The following is a 20,800-nucleotide window of genomic DNA, read 5'->3' as shown; positions in this document are numbered from 1 at the left end:
GATCTTGAAGAAAGAGCTAGGCAGTCTATTCTGCCAGGAGACATGGTCAGGTCTGGGTTGAGAAACAACATTCAGAAAAGTGGGTGGGATGTAGCCAGGAAGCCAATCAGGAGTGGGGCACAGAGCGGGAATTCTCACTTTGCTGCCATTTTACCCATTTTGAAGAATTGCTTTTCTTTTACTCAGCCTGCCATTCTAACATTGGTATGCTGCTTTAACTGATGATCCTCCAGAAATTACTTTATTACCAAAATGATGAAAGGGAAAAGTAGGTGGATAGATGACAATCCAGCAAAGATTTACTAATACTATTCTCCACAACCACCACTGTCCTTATATGAGTTAACTTCTGTTTTTAAGAGCAATCTCTGTCGAGGAACAGGTAAAGAATGCAACTGTCATTCCATGACATTCATAATTAAGAGGCCTATGAAACAAGGAATGTTGGCCTACAACCAAAATTACCAATAAACTCCTAAAATTTATAAAAAATTTTACATGTATGGGATCCCTGGGTGGCGCAGCGGTTTGGCGCCTGCCTTTGGCCCAGGGTGCGATCCTGGAGACCCGGGATCGAATCCCACGTCGGGCTCCCGGTGCATGGAGCCTGCTTCTCCCTCTGCCAGTGTCTCTGCCTCTCTCTCTCTCTCTCTCTCTGTGACTATCATAAATAAAATTAAAAAAAATTTAAAAATAAAAATAAAAATAATTTAAAAAAATTAAAAAAAAATTTACACGTATATGTGCACTTTTTGAGAAAGGATACAAAGATTTCATTATATTCTCAATGGGGCCCATAATTACTACTACTATTACTACTACTACTGCTGCTACCACTAGTACTACTAGTACTACCACCACCACCACCACCACCACCACCACCGGAGTTATGATCTGTTTTTGAGGCCAGTGTCAAATGTACAGTACAGAAGGATACTCAGGAAACCAGAAGATGGCCATTTTGAACTATCTAAGTTCTAAGCCTCAGTGAACAGTTTCCAGATGTTTATGGGAACAGATTCATCTAGAAATAGTTTTAGACGCTTATCTGAACCCCAAATCATATTACTGTCTTAAACATCTCAGTTTCTTCTTAAGAAGATCACCTCTAACCTATCTGGAAATCTTTGTAGTGATTTCTTACAGACACCATTTACCTGGAAGAGAAATGGCTCTCTAATGTACACAAGTGATGATTCTTTGACATGGGAAAAAGAAATCATATATGATGGACCTTAACTCTCTGGTGATTTCTATAAAATTGCAACAAGATGTCAGATAAACCCTGGGGAATACGTTATTAGAAATGTCTCCTCTGGATCCCTGGGTGGCACAGTGGTTTGGCGCCTGCCTTTGGCCCAGGGCGCGATCCTGGAGACCCGGGATCGAGTCCCATATCAGGCTCCCGGTGCATGGAGCCTGCTTCTCCCTCTGCCTGTGTCTGTGTCTCTGCCTCTCTCTCTCTCTCTCTCTCTATCATAAATAAATAAATTAAAAAAAAAAAAGAAATGTCTCCCCTTAATGTTCTGGAATTACTTTCTCTTACTGGACTACAAAGTCCAAAACTACTGGCCTTTTAGGCATAGTGCCAACTCAACAGATGGGCCCTACATTTTCCTAATGGTAGAGGTAGATTGGCAAGTGTGAAGTCATATACTCAAGCAAGAGAGTATCAGTTTCATGCAGTAGTGAAGAGGACTTCTGTTAAAAGTTTTAAATCAACCACACAAAATAAGCAATATGCTGTGATTCTGTAATTTCTATTCCTTTACATTTTTGGTATCTCAAATACATTTAAATAGATCCCTACCCAAACCCAGATATTCCAAAATACACAGTAAGTCAACCTAAATAATATGAAGTGCCTAATACCTTCAATTATCGGATCTTTTTTTTTTCAATTATTGGATCTTACACATGTATTCTCAGATATGAGATATGTTGACTCAGTAAGTCCACACATGAAAAACCAGCTTCTTTAAAGGTAGATTTAACAATGCCTTGTGAGAGACCAAAGAAGAAAACAGGAGGCAGCTGGATCTCACTCCTTAAATTTTCAAAGCCAGAAATGGTTATCACATGAATGGGTAAGAAGCTTCCTGTCTTGTGATACTTTATTATTTTATTATTATTTTTAAAAGTTTAAGTAATGTCTACACCCAACATGGGGTTCAAACGCATCACCCTGAGATCAAAAGCTGCATGCTGGGGGCAGCCCCGGTGGCGCAGCGGTTTGGCGTCACCTGCAGCGCAGGGTGTGATCCTGGAGACCCGGATTGAGTCCCATGTCGGGCTCCCTGAATGGAGCTTGCTTCTCCCTCTGCCTGTGTCTCTGCCTCTGTCTCTCATGAATAAATAAAATCTTAAAAAAAAAAAAAAAGCTGCATGCTCCTCCAACTGGCCCAGCTAGGTACCCCAAAACTTCATTGTTTTATAAGTTTATATTTATTTTACTTTATGTTGCCTTCCACAATGATTACCTAGGAAAGTAACAACCATTCTGGCCATCTTTTCAGTGTACTCTAGTAAAAATAGGGACTCTGATTTTTAAGTTTCATGAGTGTTCTGATCTCTGCAGCACCATCAAAAAGTTATTTAACAGATAAAAAAATAAATCTGTTCAGCAACCATTTTATTTTTGTCTCTATGTTTACTAATCAGTATTTGGTAGCATTTCTCAAGAAAGTATTATTCCTAAAATGAGCAAACGATTCTTTCAGCTCTGGCATTACTGATTAAATGCCTCTAAATGTCAATACCCCACAATTCCTTCCAAGAACTTCACCCCTTCTCTATCTACACCCACTCTCCAGGTAATCTCATCAAGTCCTATGGCTCTGAATAGCAGCTGTACCCTGATCAACTACTAAATTTATATTTGCTCCAATCTTGAGATATATATTAAACTGCCCACTCAGTATCTCAACCAGAAACATGTAACAGAAAACTCAAAGTCAGTAGTACATCCAAACCAAATTCGTAATTTCTGCATTCCTGCAACCTGCCTCATCCAGTGTTCAAAATCCAGGTAAATGATGCTCAATGTTGAAGTCATGATTGTAGTCAATCTTGACTACTTTTTTACTCAGACCCCACAGCCAATCCAAGTTATCATCTACCCACCTTTAAAAATATATCCCAAACAAACAAAATATATATATATATCCCAAATCCATCTCCCTGATAACACCCTAAGTTCAACTCACAATCATCTGTTGCCTCAAATATCACAATTGCCTAACTGGTTGTTCTGGTTGCATCACTCTTGCCTTTCAAGTGTATATGTTAGATCAAGTCACTTCCCTGCTCAAAACCTCTCAAGATTCCTATCAAATCTAGAATAAACTCCAGACACTTAGTCAAGTCTTATAAGTCCCTAAGTTATATAGCCCCAGGCACCATCTTCTACCTGTTTCGTATCATTCATCCCTACCTTGTTGACTCCGTTCTAGTCCTTTCTTTATTTCTTAAACACAGCAAACATACCACTGCCTCAGGGCTTATGCTCATAACCCAGACAACTCCATGGGATGCTTCATATCATTCACGTCTCTATTCAAGTACCACTACCTCAAAGGACTTCCTTAACCACTGAACTTCCTTTTACTTTGTTTACATTTCCTTTATACCACCTATCGTGGAAATGCTATAACATCATATCCATTTATTTAATATCTATCTTACTAGAAAGTGAGCACCAATGATTTTTTAAAGTAATCTCTATACACAACATGGGGCTCAAACGCAAGACTCAGAGATCAGGAATTACGTACTCTACCAACTGAGCCAGCCAGGTGCTCCTGAAAGCAATGATTTTTCACTACTTTATTCACTGCTGTATTCCCTGGGCTTAGAAAAGCACCTGGTATAATGTATGCATACAATTAATATTTACTGAATGAAAGACTATATATATATTCCTTCTGTTAGAAGGCACAAGAGACAGAATGCTGGTTTTAGTTTTTTTTTTATTTTTTTTATTTTTTTTATTTATGATAGTCACACAGAATGAGAGAGAGAGAGGCAGAGACACAGGCAGAGGGAGAAGCAGGCTCCATGCACCGGGAGCCCGAAGTGGGATTCGATCCTGGGTCTCCAGGATCGCGCCCTGGGCCAAAGACAGGCACTAAACCGCTGCGCCACCCAGGGATCCCATGGCTTTAGTTTTTATCTGACTCTGAACGAGGACTTAATCTACTGATATCCCAAAAGACTAACTGTCCAATGAACTGCCTGGATAAATCACAGGCATACACTAAAGAACTTCAAGAGGAAAAGATTTTTGTCCTAGAACTGACTTGCTCTGGCATAAAATCATATCTCAAGACATTTTTACAGAAACCTCTACAATATGTTTCTCAACCACATGTAATATGATAGAAGCAGCATATTACAGCAGTACTAAAAGATCTTGTTCTGGGAGAGTTACATGAAAATGCCCAAGGACCTTATTTTGTTCATTCATCACTGTATCCTAAAGCCAGTACATAATAAACACTCAATAAACTGAAGTGCTTTTCCCTAAAAGCATAGGGAAAGCAATGGGTTCTGCTTTGAAAGAATACACTGGGCTCCTAAAAATCAAAGGAAATGCTGATCAGATTTAAAAAGAGATGGGATGCCTGGGTGGCTCAGAGGTTGAATGCGGCTGAATGCCTGCCTTCAGCTCAGGGCATGATCCCCGGGTCCTGGGGTCAAGTCCCATGTCAGGCTCCCTGTGAGGAGCTTGCTTCTCCCTTTGCCTGTTTCTCTGGTCCTCTCTCTGTGCCTCTCATGAATAAATAAATAAAAAAAAAAATCTTTAAAACATAAAAATAAAAAGAGAACTGTCCTGGGGCACCTGGGTGGCTCAGTGAGTTAAGCATCTGCCTTCAGCGCAGGTCATGATCTCGGGGTCCTGGGATTGAGCCTTACATCAGGCTCCCTACTCAGTGAGGAGCAAGCTTCTCCCTCTCCCTGTGTCCCTCCCACTGATCACAGTCAGTCTCTCTCTCTCTCTGAAAGATAGCTTCCTGTTCACTTGAAGACAAATCTCTGATTTAGTAAGAAGCCTAATCTCGGGGTACCTGGCTCAGTTGGTAGAGCATGTGACTCTTGATCTCAGCTGTAAATTCGAGTCCCACGTTGGGTCTATGTAGAAATTACTCAAACATAAAATCCTTAAAAAGAAAAAAAAAAAAAAAGCCTAGTCTAGAGTTAAGTGAGAAAACATAAAAATAGAATTTGTATGTGAGGAAAGTAACATAACATAAATTGAGAATTAGAAAAAAATACACATACATGTAACAAAGTTGTTTATACATACTTTCAAAAATAGATTTTGCATATTCTTACCTCCTATAAGGGAGGTCATCTGCTTTGCTCAAAAATTCTTTTTTTTTTAGGAAATAAATAAGAGAAATTAATAATAATAGCAAATCTGTATTATGTACTTGATACAGGACATAAATTATGCTAAGCACATTATACATATTATCTAGTTCAACCTTTTAACAGCCCTGTATTATCATCATTTTACAGTCAAGAAAACCAAAGACAGTAAGTATTTTGCTAAAGGTCACACAGTAAGTAGCAAAACTGGGATCTGAGCCTAGTCAATATGATTTCTGAGTCCATCATCTTAATCACTATTTAGGATTTTCAACAAATTGAGGGAAAATATACCAATATGAAGGCTGGGAGATTTGTTCATTACTAAGAAGAACAATTACACAATGCTTTTATTTGGCTAGATGCATATTACAATAATCAATACCCCAATAACTAACATTTTGAAGGTGTGGAATATACTCTAGTAAAAGTTTTCTGAGTAACTAAAACATAAACAATTGGGATCCCTGGGTGGCGCAGCGGTTTGGCGCCTGCCTTTGGCCCAGGGCACGATCCTGGAGACCCGGGATCGAATCCCACCTCGGGCTCCCGGTGCATGGAGCCTGCTTCTCCCTCTGCCTATGTCTCTGCCTCTCTCTCTCTCTCTCTCTCTCTCTCTCTCTGTGTGACTATCATAAATAAATAAAAAAAAATTAAAACATAAACAATTATTTTCTTGATTTTAATCTGTTAGAAATTACCTATAGCAATTAACAGCATAGTACTATTTTGTCTAAGCAGAGTATATGGAACACAGTTCCACCTTTATTCTGTTGATTTCTAAGTCAAAACCCAACTTTACATGGTACTGAAGACACAGGAAAACAGTTGGAAAGTACAAATCCAAATTACAGTCCCTTGAACTCATTCTGCTGTTATTTTCATTTTCATACCTTTGCAAGTGATCCTTCCCTACCTAGATGGCTCCTCTAAACCTTACTGAGTAACTCGTATTTATCCTTTAAGACTTGGTTCTTCTCCCTTGCAGAAAGCTACACTTAACCTTTCCTTTCTATCCACATATTTAATAAATTTCCCCCTTCTCTACCTAGGAGAAATGTATTACACTGTATATTGTAGTTGTTAATGTGATGTTCCTCTTACTGGATGCACTACTTTCTGAGGCAAGGAAAAAAAAAAAACTTCTCCCAATATAAGCACAGAAATGGAAATGAGATAACCATTGGAAAAATGTTAATTGGGTGAATGAGAGATGAACATAAAGAATACTTGTTTTTATCTGTTTTTTAAAGTAGGCTCCAGGCCCAGCGTGGAGCCCAACATGGGGCCTGAACTCATAATCTAGAGATCAAGATCTAAGCTGAGATCAAGAGTCTGATGCTCAAGCCACTAAGCCACCCAGGTGCCACAGAAAGAATACTTGTTAAACAGAATTAAACTTTATCTACATTCATATAACATTATACACACACACACACAAAATTAAATTATATCTCTTTTAGTTTCAAGGTGATTAGCCTTTTTTATTTGATATGCTTCTGCATCTAAATTTAAACTTCCCAATGTGTTATTATCACTTAGCTTGATGAAATCTATACCTGAGATTTGTATCCTCCAATCTTCTTTGAAGGCCTTTATACTATACATATTTTCATTATTATACATAATTATTATGTATAATAACTAATTATACTTGATTGATTCACTCCTCCATTTTCTCAAACGTCAGAGTTAGCAGGATCTTCTTTCAAAGACAATCTTTTAAATTCTCTCCATTCAGCCCTAAAAGGCTTTTTATATTAGTAAATATTTAAATTCTGGTGCTGCCATTTTCAGCGATGCTGAATTTAAAAAAACATATCATAAGGACTATCTCCTCCATATTCTAAATAATGTCATTTATATTAAGAAGCCAACAATATAGCTACTTTCTAATCTGGCACTGTCCACCTGTGGTCTTAGGACATAAAGAGAATAAGAAGAATGATTTAGGATCAAGTATGGGAAATATAAAACAAGATTAAGTCAAAGATTCATGATCTATGGGACTATAACATAAGATACAACAAAAGATAAATTAACCAAAGTTTTGCTAGTTGATAGAATTCACTCATAATTATAACTGTCAGCCTTTTTATAGAAGGCTAAATTCTACTTTATTAACAATTATTTCAAATCTCTACATTCTGATTTACCTTTATAATAACAGGAATACTTACTTTCTTTTTCTACAGCTAATTTCTATACTCATCATGATTACCCTGCTCTGTATCATAGTTTGTATTTAACAACTGAAACAATGGAACGGACTCTCAAATGTCCACAATTAGAATTTCAAAATTCAAAACAGGGCAGCCTCAGTGGCTCAGCAGTTTAGCACCGCCGTCAGCCCAGGGCATGATCCTGGAGACCCCAGATTGAGTCCCACATTGGGCTCCCTGCATGGAGCCTGCTTCTCCCTCTGCCTGTCTCTGCCTCTGTGTGTGTGTGTGTCATGAATAAATAAATAAAATCTTTAAAAAAATTTTCAAAACGATGTTTTTCATACCGTTCAAGCTGATTTTAGACCAAATTCAACTCCTGTTCAATATCACCAGGATTATCTTATTTCTTTGGTAACTAGATCCTGTTAGAAAACCAAGAACAAGAACTCGAAAATGTTTTTACCATCTTGTCAATAGCACTTAAAAAAAAAAAGAGTATAAGAGATACATTATTTCTCACTTGTACATTAGGAAAAAAAAGCTGATAAGCTTTTCTGGCAAACGAAGGATCTGTTTGCATTTTTCAATGCAAACATCTAAAAAGCAGTGAGGCTAATTCTACTCCATTCATTTCTTATAGTTTGCAGAGGGAACCCCGATGGACAGGTAAAATAGATCAGAAATGGTTTAATTCCACTTATCATCAGATACTTTTATTTTAAAAATTATATAAACTTAGCTATGGAGAAATAATTCCCCATTAAAGAGTAAAAAGAATGCACACCCTGATGTATTTATGAATGAAATGATATAATATCTGTAAGATTTGTTTCAAATGATATAATATTTGGAAAAATTTGTTTCAAAATAACCAAAGCAGAGGAGAAGGCAGAGAGGCCAGTAGATGGGGATACAGTGTGATAGCTGGGCGCTGGTAACTGCTGATGCAGGATGTTGAGTATATAAGAACTCACTGCACTATTCTCTTCATATCTGTAGGTTTTAAATTTTCCACACTTAAAAAATGAACAAAATAAAATGGAAAAAGTATACAATTCTGTCATCAACTTCCCTAGGTCTAAGACCAAATGACTAAAAACTATGAAAAGCAAAACCAAGTAATGCAAAAATAAAATTTTATAGATTCTTCAAATATACATGAAGACAATACAACTCTTGAAATAACAAGGGTATTAAATTTCTGTTATCACTTAAATCCATAATTTATTATGTTGTGTCAACATCACACTGCCATTAACAACCCCCAATGAGGCAGTCACTGAAACACTGATTTCTAAAACATGAAATGTAAAATTGAGTTATTGTTAACTAAGGAGACAAATCATAAGTATGAAAAGCTAACCTCTGCATACAAAAGAATATAAACAAAAAAAATTACAATTTAAAGAAAAAAATTTAAAACAGCAAAATAACTCAAAACAAAAACTAATTTCCCTCTTTTATGGCAACCAGGTTTAGGACATCACATGCCTCTAAAAAGGCTGACACAAGTAGACTTCACAGCAGTCATCAATGGGCTCAGACCAACAAACGTAACTCAAATAGCAATACAAAATGTTTAACTAGAGATGCATCACCTACACATGCGGTAAAACTTCTCCACGGTGGACAAGTAGATCATTTTGGCAGGACCGAATGTTGCCACTTCTTTATTTGGAAGTCCTGGAAGACTTAGGATAAAATCTCAAGTGGTACTACTAAGGCCATAAAGACATAATGCCTATCAAGACATAGGGAAGTTATGCTTCATATTTTAAAACACAACTCAAGAATATGACATGAAAATTGCTTCTGATCCTTAAAGATCCTGAATAATTTCTTGTGATTATTGTTTTTAAAGTTATGAAGTATCTCAAACATCCAAGACTATATAAATATGTAACTATATGCACAGATATACACTACACACGTGTATACGCGTTATTTTAAAAACCCACAAATTTACTACCCAAGTTAAAAAATCAGAGAAAATACTAAACTTTTCACAAATTTACATGACGTCTCTATACACAGGCCATGACAATCAAGAGAAGAGACAATCAGCCCATTTTTCTTCAGATCTTTCCATTATCTTACCGAATCCTGTAATCTGTGCTATCAAAACACCTTTCTAAATTCCGTTCTTTTAAAAATGCAGTTATTTTAAATTTCCAGTAGTAGATTCATGGGTAGTCTGTCAAATGGCCACTGCATTTTACCTCAGAAATGTTTCCTGAATGCATATACACCCAAAAATGACATTAAGACCTTTATTATAAATTCACTACAGAAATATACTGAATACAAGATAAGCAATACAAGGGAAGTATGCCTCCTTTTCAAAAACACCAGATGATACCAAATCACATCTTAGAGCTACAAAGTTGCACAGAGAGTGGGAAGACTTTATAGCTTCTTAAGAATTAGTTATTGGCAAAAACTCTGCAATTAAGTCATGAAACCTCAGCTTCGAGGAATATTCTTCCCTCCTCCTTCCCCTTTTGAAAGCCTCCACCATCACAGAATCCTTAGCTTCAGCTGGATTAAAAATCTCTTCAAGAACAGAGATCATATATTACCCATCTTTGTGTCTCCTGTATAGAATTCAGTCAATAATATTTGTTGTAATATAAACTCCAGTAAATGAGTTTCAGAAGCTTCAGTCCCAAAGCAAAACTGGAAAGAGAAGAGTTTAAGAATAAAAAGGAAAAAGAATAAAACTATAAATATTTGTGCAGTATATTTTCTTACCACCTAATTCAGAATCATGCACTAACACTGCAAAAAGGTGTTTGTGAAGAATAAAATGCATGACCTTAAAGTTCTCCTCACTTTCAGCATACTAAAAATTCACAAAATCTTTCACCTTAAACTCCTATCATCTTCATCCCAAACAAAGCTCTATGCATTTTAAATGGATTTCAAATGAGATCTAAATATAAAAAGGTTATACTTCATCACAATTTAAGTTCCTGAAATTGTATGCATAATTTGTGTGATTGTGCTTAAGCTCACTTAACAGATTCTCAGGATAACTGATTCAAAAAACCTTTAAGAACTACTAATCTAGCATATCAAAAACATATTATTTTCCAGATATATACAGTTAATGTATCCTACGTCAAGTATTTTTCCCTATTATTCACTGACAGAATCCTTACTGCAAAATTAGTCTTTAAAGAACTCCTTTAGCCCAGCCAAAAGGTTCCAATCTTCACAGCAACGTATAGCAACAATTCCCAGATCCAAAAAAGTTTACTCACAAATGCCAAAAAAAAAAAAAAAAAAGGCAAAAGAGGTTATACTGTATCACAAAATTGCCACGCTCTTATTTTTTAAAAAGATTTGGGAGAGAAAGAGGGAGTGAGCACACAAGCAGAGGCAGAGGGAAAAGCAGACTCTGTGCTAAGCAGGGAACTGGATGGGGGGGCTCCATCCCAGGACCCTGGGATCATGACCTGAGCAGAGGGCAGACACTAACCAACTGAGCCACCCAGGCGCCCCTTGCCATGCATGGTTTTAGACTGCTAAATAGACTTGTATCCTTTCATGGTAAAATGTCTAGGATATGTAAATTCCCTCCAAACTGAACAGACTTTTTAGAAAGTTTTAGTTTCAATTCCACACTGATTTGTCCTCCTTGCTGGACTTAACAGCTACCACTGTCAAAGGCCAAATCCCCTCATATGTACCCAAGTTGTTTCAACAGGGTCACCTTGATTATTCTCAGCCCAAGGCAGGGACCATTTACTGAGTAATTATTCAATAAATGTCTGCTGAATGAGTAAGATCCTCCGTCCCATAAAGCGGGCAGCCAGCCCCATACAGCTGCTCCAGGACGAGTTCAAGCTCTAAAAGACATCCCTCCCTCAAGTATAGAAGCAAAGTATCAGCAATGCTGACGCCTTCATACACAAGAAATGATGTGGTCGTGGATGCCGGTTTCCTAGCGGCCACCCTGGATCCCGGCATGGGTGTAGACACGGGCAGCCTCTGGCACATCCCGTGCGGCCAGTCGCACGTGGCCCTACCTTCCCGGGGACTCGGACGGTGACAGAACCTCCTGAGGCCTGCGGGGAACACACCCCTGGACCAGTAGTCTCAGCACTCGAGGTCCAGCCCCAACTTTGTCACCAAGTTTAAGTGTGACCTTGGAAAAATCATCTATGCCTCAATCTGCGCCTCTTATGAGCTGGAAAAAACATCCGTTCTACCATCTTCGCACCGAGATGCAGGACCCCACGGAAGCACACAGGCTTCTCCCGCGGTGGGCATCCACACCGCGGCCCCCCCTCCCCCGTCCCGGGCACCAACTGTTCAGGGGACCAGGACTAGCCGCGCCCGACCCCACGCCGAGGCCACACGGTGCACACCACCGCCATGACTACTCGTCCCCGACCAGAAGCACTGCGCCCCGAGCTCCACGACGCACAGAGCCCCCGGAAGGGAACATCCCGGATTTCATTTTAAAAACGCGGTGCCGTGTGAGGGAACTCCAGCACACTCGCACGGACAGGCGCCAACTCTCCGGAACACTTTCCTGCCGCGCGTGCACACAAACACGACCGCGGCACACCAGTACACCATCTGTCTCCCAGACCAGAAGCACGGCTCTCCTGGTCCAAACTCACCAGGAACATTCGTTAAACTTCCACCAGCGACTCGGGCCGAGAGTGCCGGGTCAAGCACCCCCACCCCAAGCCCACCTCCTGGGCCACTCTGCGCGGCCGTGGGATGGGGGGGATGCTCCCGCCGCGCCTCCGCGAAGCGCCAACCGACCTGTCAGGGGCCGGGGCGACTCCGCCTCCGCTCCCGACTTTCCCGCCCCCTCCCCGGGTCGGGAGCCCGCCCACCAGGGGCACCCCTTCCCCCTCGCCGGGAGGGACTTCCCGGTCCGCGCAGGATCCCCTCGCCTCCTCCCCTCCCCCACCCCGCCGCCGCTCCCCGGAGAGGTCCAGGTCCGGGAGCTGACAGTGGCTCCCGGGCCGCTGAGGCTCGCCCGGCTCCCGGAGCACTCAGGCCCGAAGCCTTGGCGGGCGGTTATGCTCACCGTGTCAGAGGCCGCGGCCGAACGAGAGGAGAGTGCAGGGAAGTGGGGAAGGGGGGCGGCCGCCAGCAGGCTCCTCCGCGTCCCCGGGTCGGCGGCCGATCCCTGCCGCCTGTCAGAAGGCGGCCCGCGGGTGCACGGACCGGCGGAAAGGCGAGCGAGGAGAAGAGAACGGCATGCGGCCGAGCAAGGGCCACCGAGGGGAGGCGGTCCCGCAACCAAGACGGGGATCGTCTCCCCCTCCGCAAAGCGAACCCAAAATGGCGGCGGGAGCGGCGGCGGCAGAGCGGCGGCGGCGGCGGCGGCGGCTGCTGCTCGGGAGGGAGGGCGGGCGCGAGCGAAGGGCGCCTCGTGCCCCCCCACCTCCCACCAGGCCCTCCCCGCGCCCCCCCCGCCCCCGACTCGGGCGGCGGCGCGCGCCCGCCCGCCCGCACACGCCGGACAGTCTCCCGGCTCGCCGCTCGCTCTGCCCCGGCCCCCGCCTTCGGCCGCCTGGCGCGCCCGCCCGCACGGCCCCCAGTTCCCCCGCGGCCCCTGTCAGGACAGCCGGGCGCGGGCCCTCACGCATACCTTCGGCGGCGCGAGCCCCGGCCTCCTCCTCCTCCACCGCCTCTTCTTTCCTCCCCCCCCTTCCCCGCCCCCACGGCCACCAACCGCCGCCACAGCCGCCGCCGCCGCCGCCGCCCCCCCACATGCCCTCCGCCCCTCGCGCGTGCGCCTCCCACAATCCCCCCCGCCGGACCGTTCCATTCCCGCCGCCGCGGGAGCGCTAGGGGGGAGGCCCGGGCCGCGGCGGAGCTGTGCCGACGGCTGGGGCTGCCGAGGGGCGGCCAGAGGTCCACACGACTCACCTCCGCGGCCGCCACTCCGCGCCGCCCAGGCTCGCTTTCTCGCTATGCAGCCTGGCCGCGTGGGGATCGTCTAGGGCGGCCCTGCTCCCCTCCGCGGGCGGGCGGTTGGAGGCCGCGGCGGCTGCGCGGTAAGCAGCTTCCTGCCCTACAGCCCGCGCTCGGCGGTCTTCTGCGGGGAGCTCGGGGAGCGGCCGGCACGCCGTGGGGAGTACAGTGCGGAGAGCAACCCTGCGACCCCGGCGCGCGCCTCGCGGGGAAGTCTTCAGGGACGGCGGGACCGAGCCCCCGCGAGGTAGGCAGAGGCGCCCGGGGCCGGCGGCCGTCCTCGGGGCTGGGACCGAGGGGGCGCCGCTTACAGCTGCGTGCCGCCCAGCCTACCCAGGCTTCCCCGCCCGAGGGGGTCGCGCGCGTTCTTCTGGGGTGGATGTTGCACCCTCACCGCCTCGGGCAACTTGGAAGCAGGAGTCTTTGTAACTGGGCTCCTATCTCCCCGGTCTTGCGTGCCCTTCAGAAAGTGGGTTTTTCTTGGTTATGTATCAAAAAGGAACGAAAAAATAGGCATCAAAATTGGTCGACCCGAAAGCGGCCTTCGGAGTTGGTGTTGACACGAGTTGGAGTTGTTCAGTCGGACACGAGGCACTGAAGGCAGAGCCGAGTGCGCGTTCCCAGCTTGGGCGATGCGGGGCGGCTGTGTGGCTCCGGTTGTGGCGCGTGTCCTGCCCCCCAGCTGGTCCACAAAACCGTGCTGACCCGAGGCCTGTCAGGTTTCTGCGGCTCCTGGCGCAGCTGTCTCAGAATTCTGCACGAACACCCCAGTGTTCTTGATGAGTAAGTTCAGGAGACTTATGGACTGTCAAAACCCAAAGTCTGCCTAATTCAGTCGGTTTCGTTTCATCCGGAGGGTTTCCCTTTCCTTTGCTTCTGCGAACTTCTAAGGGTCGAGGGGACACTTTGAAAATCAGTCTACCAGATTGACCTCAAAGCCCTATTCAAGCTCTGAAGTTTAAGCAGACATTTCCATGTTTGATCAGGTTTTGTTTGCTTTGTTTTCTTAAGGGAAAGAGCTTTAATGACCTCACTCTGTCTTTGCTTTTCCTACCCGTGTCTTTTTTTTAAAAAAAAGATTTATTTATTTATTTATTCATGATAGAGAGAGAGAGAGAGGCAGAGACACAGGCAGAGGGAGAAACAGGCTCCATGCCGGGAGCCTGACGTGGGACCTGATCCCGGGACTCCAGGATCGCGCCCTGGGCCAAAGGCAGGCGCTAAACCACTGAGCCACCCAGGGATCCCCCCTACCCGTGTCTTAAGTCTCAGTTCGTTCATGGAGCCCACTTAGGTTTGCTTCAGGTCTTTCTTTAATCGTGTCAGATACGCAAATGTGATACCCTACCAACATTTTTAATTTGATGGCAGGGACTAGATCTAACACTTCTTTTGTATGGTTGTATAGCCCTAATGCACAGTGAATGGTGGAAATGTTGAAAGAATGTTAGATACTTAAAATCTGAGAAGGGAAAGAGAATTAACGTTTGTGGAATGCTATGTCTGGAGAACACACGTTCCTGCTTGATTCTTAGAATGACACTTTGAGATAGATCATCCTAATCCCCGTTTTATACATGAGAAGCCTGAGGCTCAGAGAAATCCAGTAACATCTTTACATTTTGCTTTGCCTGTCCTAAAAACCTTTCTCACTGTATCGCGTTGTCTTCATAGTAAAAATTTGTCATCACCAACATAATTATATGTGTTACAAAGAAAAGCCCCTTAATGGGATTCCATTGCATCAGTATATAAAGAGAAGAAAGTTGCTTGCTTGTGGTCCCTGCCTTCATCTGGCTTTCATGAATTGTCGCCTAAGTATACACAAGATAGTACCCTGTTCTTTTGTATAAGCCTCAGTGCCTATTAAGTCTCAGTAAAGTGACCTTTTCTAATGAATGAAACCTGAATTACTTGAACCAGGAAAGGTATGGAAGGCAGAATAATGGTCCCCCAAAGATGCCTGTGGCCCAGTCCCTGGAGCCTGGGCATATGTTATATTACATGGCAAGAGGGAATTAAGGATGCAGATGGAATTAAATTTGCTAATCAGCTAACCTTAAAATAGGGAGATTATCCTGGATTATGTGGTAGGCCCACTGTAAGTACAAGAGCTATGAAAAGATGGAAGAGGGAGAAGAGTCAACATCTGAATGCTGCTATGTGACAAAGCCTTGACCAGCTGTTGCAGGCTTTGAAGATGAAAGAGCAGCCTCTAAAAGCTGCAAAAGTCAGAAAACCAGGTTCTCTACTAGAGCATCCAGAAAGAACACAACCAAACATATACACCTTGATTTTGTTCAACCACAGAACTCTGAGATGACAAATTTGTGTAGTTTTATGCCACTAAGTTTGTAGTAATTTGTCACAGCAGCTGAAAACTAATGCAGAAAGAGGAGCCAAATCATGATTGATCTCCAGAATACCTGCTTTGGATTGTGGTTTTGTGTTTTAATTCAAGAGTTTGTTTTATTTTAGGATTTTATTTATTTATGAGACAGCGCATGAGCAGGGGGGATGGGAGGGAATGAGCAAAGGGAGAGGGACAAGCAGACTCGCGCTGAATGTGGAATTGGATGCGAGACTTGATGCCAGGGCCCTGAGATCATGACCTGAGCAGAAATCTAGAGTCTGATGCTTAGCAGACTAAGCAACCCTGGCACCCCAGTGCTTTAATTCAAATGAGGATGTGGTTCATCTGAAAGTTTGCCCCAAGCAAAGTGATCCACACTCAACCAAGCTGCCTGGATTTCCTGTATTTTCCTGCTGCTATGCTTCTGGCATGAGTCCTCAGGCTGTAAATAGACAGCTGGGTTCTCTGGTCCTGCTGTATTGCAGCAGTCTTTGCTAAGCTGCCTTCAGACTTGCCTACTAGAATAGAAGCAATTAAACATTTATTACATGGTGCTTTCTTGTTGGGGTGTTGTCTAAATGCAGTATAGATAAGCAGGAAAACCTCTTCAGTACAAACTTCAAAATAAGGTTTCAAATGTTAAATTTTTTTAAAAAGATTTTATTTATTTATTCATGAGAGACATAGAGAGAGAGACAGGCAGAGACACAGGCAGAAGCAGTCCCTGACTTACAGAAAGTGTTAGTAATATGTTAGTTATTCGAGCCCTAGATTTTTTCCCAGTGCTTGTGTCACTGGAAATAAGGAAACATCAACGCGGACGCTCCTCATTTCTGCCTTGACCAGCATAGCTCTTTTATCTCTTTTATATGTTCCTACTGTCATTGTTCTTGAGTTGGTAAAAGTTAGATTACCAGAGGGGAAAAGCGCCTGGAAAACATACTCGAGTGGCCTTGTTTTACAGGTAGGACACTTAAGCCCAGAGAGGAGGAAGAAAGACTTGTAGGATCTTCAACCATGTTGTTTTTCTCTTGTAGAAAAGTTATGTGACAGGTACTCGTCTGAGCCCAAAGGTCTTATCAAACAGTCCTGAGGTAGATTTAGATGCCGTGTTGGGATAAGAACCTACTACTTTTAATTACTTATCTTCAATCTCTAACAGAGTTTGATGCAGCAGGGTTATCTGTCCAGTAGTTCATGCGAGAAATTATGTGTTAACTTTAAAGGATTCACTAAGAGTTTGTTGATTTAATTTTGTAAAATTTACTCTGCTGGGTAATAGCAACCTAATTCAGATTAAAAAAATATCAAAGACACCACTCTCCCTTCTCCTGCTCCCATAGGAACCCGTTCTTAATCCCTGAGAGCAACCAGTATTATCAGTTTTTGTATATCCTTCAAAATATGTACCTTTTTACAAACAAATTGTATATATATTTTCCCCCTTTTACACAAATGATGGCTAACTGTATATATTCTGTGCGTTTTCTTCCCTACTTAATATATATTGGAGATTTTTCCTAATTAGTATGCAGAGAGCTCCTAGGGTTGAGATTTTATTTATTTATTCATGAGAGAAACAGAGGGGGAGAGAGAGAGGCAGAGACACAGGCAGAGGGAGAAGCAGGCCCCATGCAGGGATCCCGACGCAGGACTCGATCCCGGGACTCCAGGATCACATCCTGGACAGGCGCCAAACTGCTGAGCCACCCAGGGATCCCGGTTGTTTTGTTTTTAAACAACTGCATGATGTTCCAGTGTATGGCTATGCCTTATCCACTGGTGACAGATATTTAGGTTCTTTCCATTTTAATGTTAGAAATAGTGTTGCAGTTGAATAATCCTATATACATAGCAATCTCCTTTTATCAGTCGCTATAAAAATGGTTTTGATTAGGTTAAAAGGTTAAAAACTTTTAACTTGGACACCTTACTGAAGTTTGGACAATTTTTATTAAATAAACAGTGTTATTAATACTGGTAATTTTTGCTAATAACATTGCAAAAAAATAAAAAAAAAAGAAAGTTACCTGTAACATGAGCACTGCAATAGGTTAGATTGTTTTTTTGTATATCCTTTTCTTTAAGGCTTCATCCATCTCCACTTCAAAAGGACAATCTAAATGTACCATTGGATTGAGATCAATTTACATGTACCCCGGGCCCTAAAGGTCTAGGGTGTGAAGACCAGGCATGTGCGTTCATGTAACATGCCTTCTGTGAAGCCTTCAGAAACCTTTCAGATGTTTCACCAGTCTTGCTTGAGTCCAGTTCTTGAGGAATTTCGCAGGTTCAGTTTGTTGAGAATCCAGGGTGTCCCCAGCCTCAGAAAAAATCCTAGTTCTGCCCATTTCCTCCTTTTGCTTTCTCCATTAGAGTTAATCCGTTGCATTGTCCCTTGCTCCCTTATCCTTGGGAGGGTGAATACTTATTGTTTCCAGCAAAAATACCTGGTGGTAGAACACAGAGCTTATAGAAGTTTGCACTTGTTCAAGTTTGTCATAATCAGTATGTTTCAAAGAAGCTCCTTTACTTTGAGAGCTCAAATGTTTCTCTAAGAACCCAAACTTGGGGAAGTAGATATAATGATTAAAGAAAGCAGCATAACAAATCCTGTTTTTTTCTAACTGCAATTATGAAAGCAGTGAGATTAGTCTCTGTGAACCAGATTTTTCCTAAAGGACTCAGGATTTAGAATAATCTTTCTCAACCTCAGCACTCACTATTGACATTTGAGGCTATGTAATTTGCTGTGGGAGCCTCTTCTGTGCATGACAGGATGTTCAGCAAAATCCCTGGCCTCTGCTCACTAGATGTCAGTAGCACCCCTCCCCCGAGGTGTGGCAACGAAAAATTCGTCCAGACATTACTGAATGTCCTCCAGAGGGCAAAATTGCCCCAATTGGGAGCCATTGGTTTAGAAAAAGAATTGCTGATCACCAGAAAATCAGTCTAGCTTCAGTAGAGAAAAAGTCACAGCAGACCAATACATCTTTTTTGTCTGAATTCCTAGAATGGTAAATCAAGATAATGTCATTATGTATCATGTCTTCAGTAAAGTAAGGCATTTGACAGTCTCATTATGGCTTTTTGAGGAAGTATGTCCTAAATGTTTAAGTGTTTGAATAATCATACCCAAAGACTCCATGTTAAATAGGTTGAAATTCCCTTAACGATTGACATCTGTGTGGGAGTTCTTAGTCTTAGCTGCACATTGGAATCAGCTGGGGAATTTTTTTTTAAATGCCAATGTATTTTAAGTCTCCCTACAAGAGATTGTGATTGGTCTGAGATGGGATCTGGGCATCAAACATTGTAATTTCAGGCGTACCTCGTTTTACTGTGCTCGGCTGGGTTGCACTTCACAGCTATTGGGTTTTTACAAATGGAAGGTCTGTGGGAACCCCGTGTTGGTGCCAGTTTTCCAATAGCATTTGCTCATCTCATATCTCAGTGTCACATTTTGGTGATTCTCACAATATCTAAAACATTTCCGTTATTTTTCTATGGTGACCTGTGATGAGTGATCGTTGACGTTACCATCATCATGGTCAGGGGGGTGTCACAGACTGCATCCACATAAGATGGCAAACTTGGTCACCGTGTGTTACGATTGCCCACTGCCACAGTTCCTCGTCTCTGTCCCTCCCCGCCGGGCCTTCCTCCTCCCTGAGACACAACAGTATGGAAATTAGGCCAGTTAATAACTCGATGCTGGCCTCTACGTGTCCAGGGGAGAGGGAGTCGCACCCCTGAGGCCTAGAGTCAGGAGCCAGCAGGGTGTGTCCAGCGCTAAGACAGTCAAAGCCTCAGCCTCTAGCACCAGACGGTTAGCCACGTTGTGAACGCAGAGGCAACGTTCTTGAAGGAGATGCAGAGCGCTCTTCCAGTGAACACACGGACGATGAGGAAGCTGACTGGCCTGTTGCTTATGTGGAGGAGGTCTGAGTGGTCTGGACCGAACCTCAGAGCAGCCACAGCATCCCCTAAAGCCGAAGTCTCCTCCAGATCCAGGCCCAGAAAGGGGAGGGAGCTGCCGGAGCACCGTCTGGAGCGAGCAGAGGGTGGTGTGTGAGGTGTGGGGAAAGAAGCCGTCTCTCCGTAACAGAAAACTGCGAGGTGAAGCAGCACATTCTCCAGAAGATCTAGCTGAGAGAATCACTGAAGGTGCTACGCTAACCAACAGATTTTCGATGTAGACGAAACAGCCTTCTGTGGGAAGAGTTGGCATCTAGGGCTTCCGTGGCTCGAGAGGAGAGGTCAGTGTCTGGCTTCCCAGCTTCAGAGGACAGGCTGTCTCTCTTACTAGGGCCTGAAGTGGCTGGTGACTGTGAGCTGAAGCCAAGGCTCGTTGACAATTCCAAAAATCCCAGGAATGATGTTGAATCTACTCCATCTGTGCTCCAGAAAGGGCACCAAAAAGCCTGGATGATGGCATGTCTGTTCACAACAGAGTTTACTGAATGTCTTAAGTCCACTGCTGAGACCTGCTCAGAAGACAGATCCCTTTCCACATGCTGGTACTCATTGACAATGCACCTTTGCAGTTTTGCTTGCCTAAGTTTTTTTAAATAGAAACTGAAAATACTGTGAAAGCTTACCACTTGCAGCTCTTTATCGGTGTGGCTCAAGATTTCTAATTTGTGCAAACAAAATAAAAGCTGAATTTCATTTGATGCTGAAACTGAAAACTGCAACTCAGTTTCATCATTTTTTTTTTTTTAACTCTAGCAGAGTTACATACAGTGTTGTATTAGTTCCTGGTGTGCATTATACTGATTCCACACTTCCCTACATTCCTCAGTGCTTGTCACGGTAAGTGTACGCTCTGACCCCCTCACCTGTTTCCCCATTCCCCTCATCACCTCTACTCTGATGACCCACAGTTTATTCTCTAGAGTTGAGTCTGTTTTTTCATCTTTTTTTCTTCATTTATCTCTTTATTTTCTTTGTTTCTTAAATTCCACAT

At 43.2% G+C, this 20,800-nt stretch overlaps 2 protein-coding genes across 7 annotated transcripts in view; one reads left to right on the top strand and one right to left on the bottom strand.

The window, feature by feature from the left end:
• ASH1L (ASH1 like histone lysine methyltransferase) overlaps positions 1–13,188 on the bottom strand; it is a 176,288-nt gene extending 163,100 nt beyond the window's left edge. For 3 of the 4 annotated variants that reach the window (XM_055323448.1, XM_055323447.1, XM_055323450.1), the window contains exon 1: positions 12,586–12,854. The gene's annotated coding sequence lies outside the window, so the exon portion shown is untranslated. Of the gene's footprint in view, positions 1–12,585; positions 12,855–13,152 lie in introns of those variants that run through there. The other variant, XM_055323449.1, reaches the window with a different exon arrangement.
• A 279-nt stretch (positions 13,189–13,467) lies between these two features.
• DAP3 (death associated protein 3) overlaps positions 13,468–20,800 on the top strand; it is a 41,244-nt gene continuing 33,911 nt past the window's right edge. Inside the window, exons 1-2 of one of the 3 annotated variants that reach the window (XM_055323912.1) lie at positions 13,468–13,725; positions 13,978–14,261. The gene's annotated coding sequence lies outside the window, so the exon portion shown is untranslated. The remainder of the gene's footprint in view (positions 13,726–13,977; positions 14,262–20,800) is intronic. The other 2 variants (XM_055323911.1, XM_055323914.1) reach the window with 2 other exon arrangements.

The sequence above is a fragment of the Nyctereutes procyonoides genome, unplaced genomic scaffold, assembly GCF_905146905.1.
Source record: "Nyctereutes procyonoides isolate TBG_1078 unplaced genomic scaffold, NYPRO_anot_genome, whole genome shotgun sequence".
NCBI classification, from domain to species: domain Eukaryota; kingdom Metazoa; phylum Chordata; class Mammalia; order Carnivora; family Canidae; genus Nyctereutes; species Nyctereutes procyonoides.
This window is presented reverse-complemented; position numbering and strand designations above follow the sequence as displayed.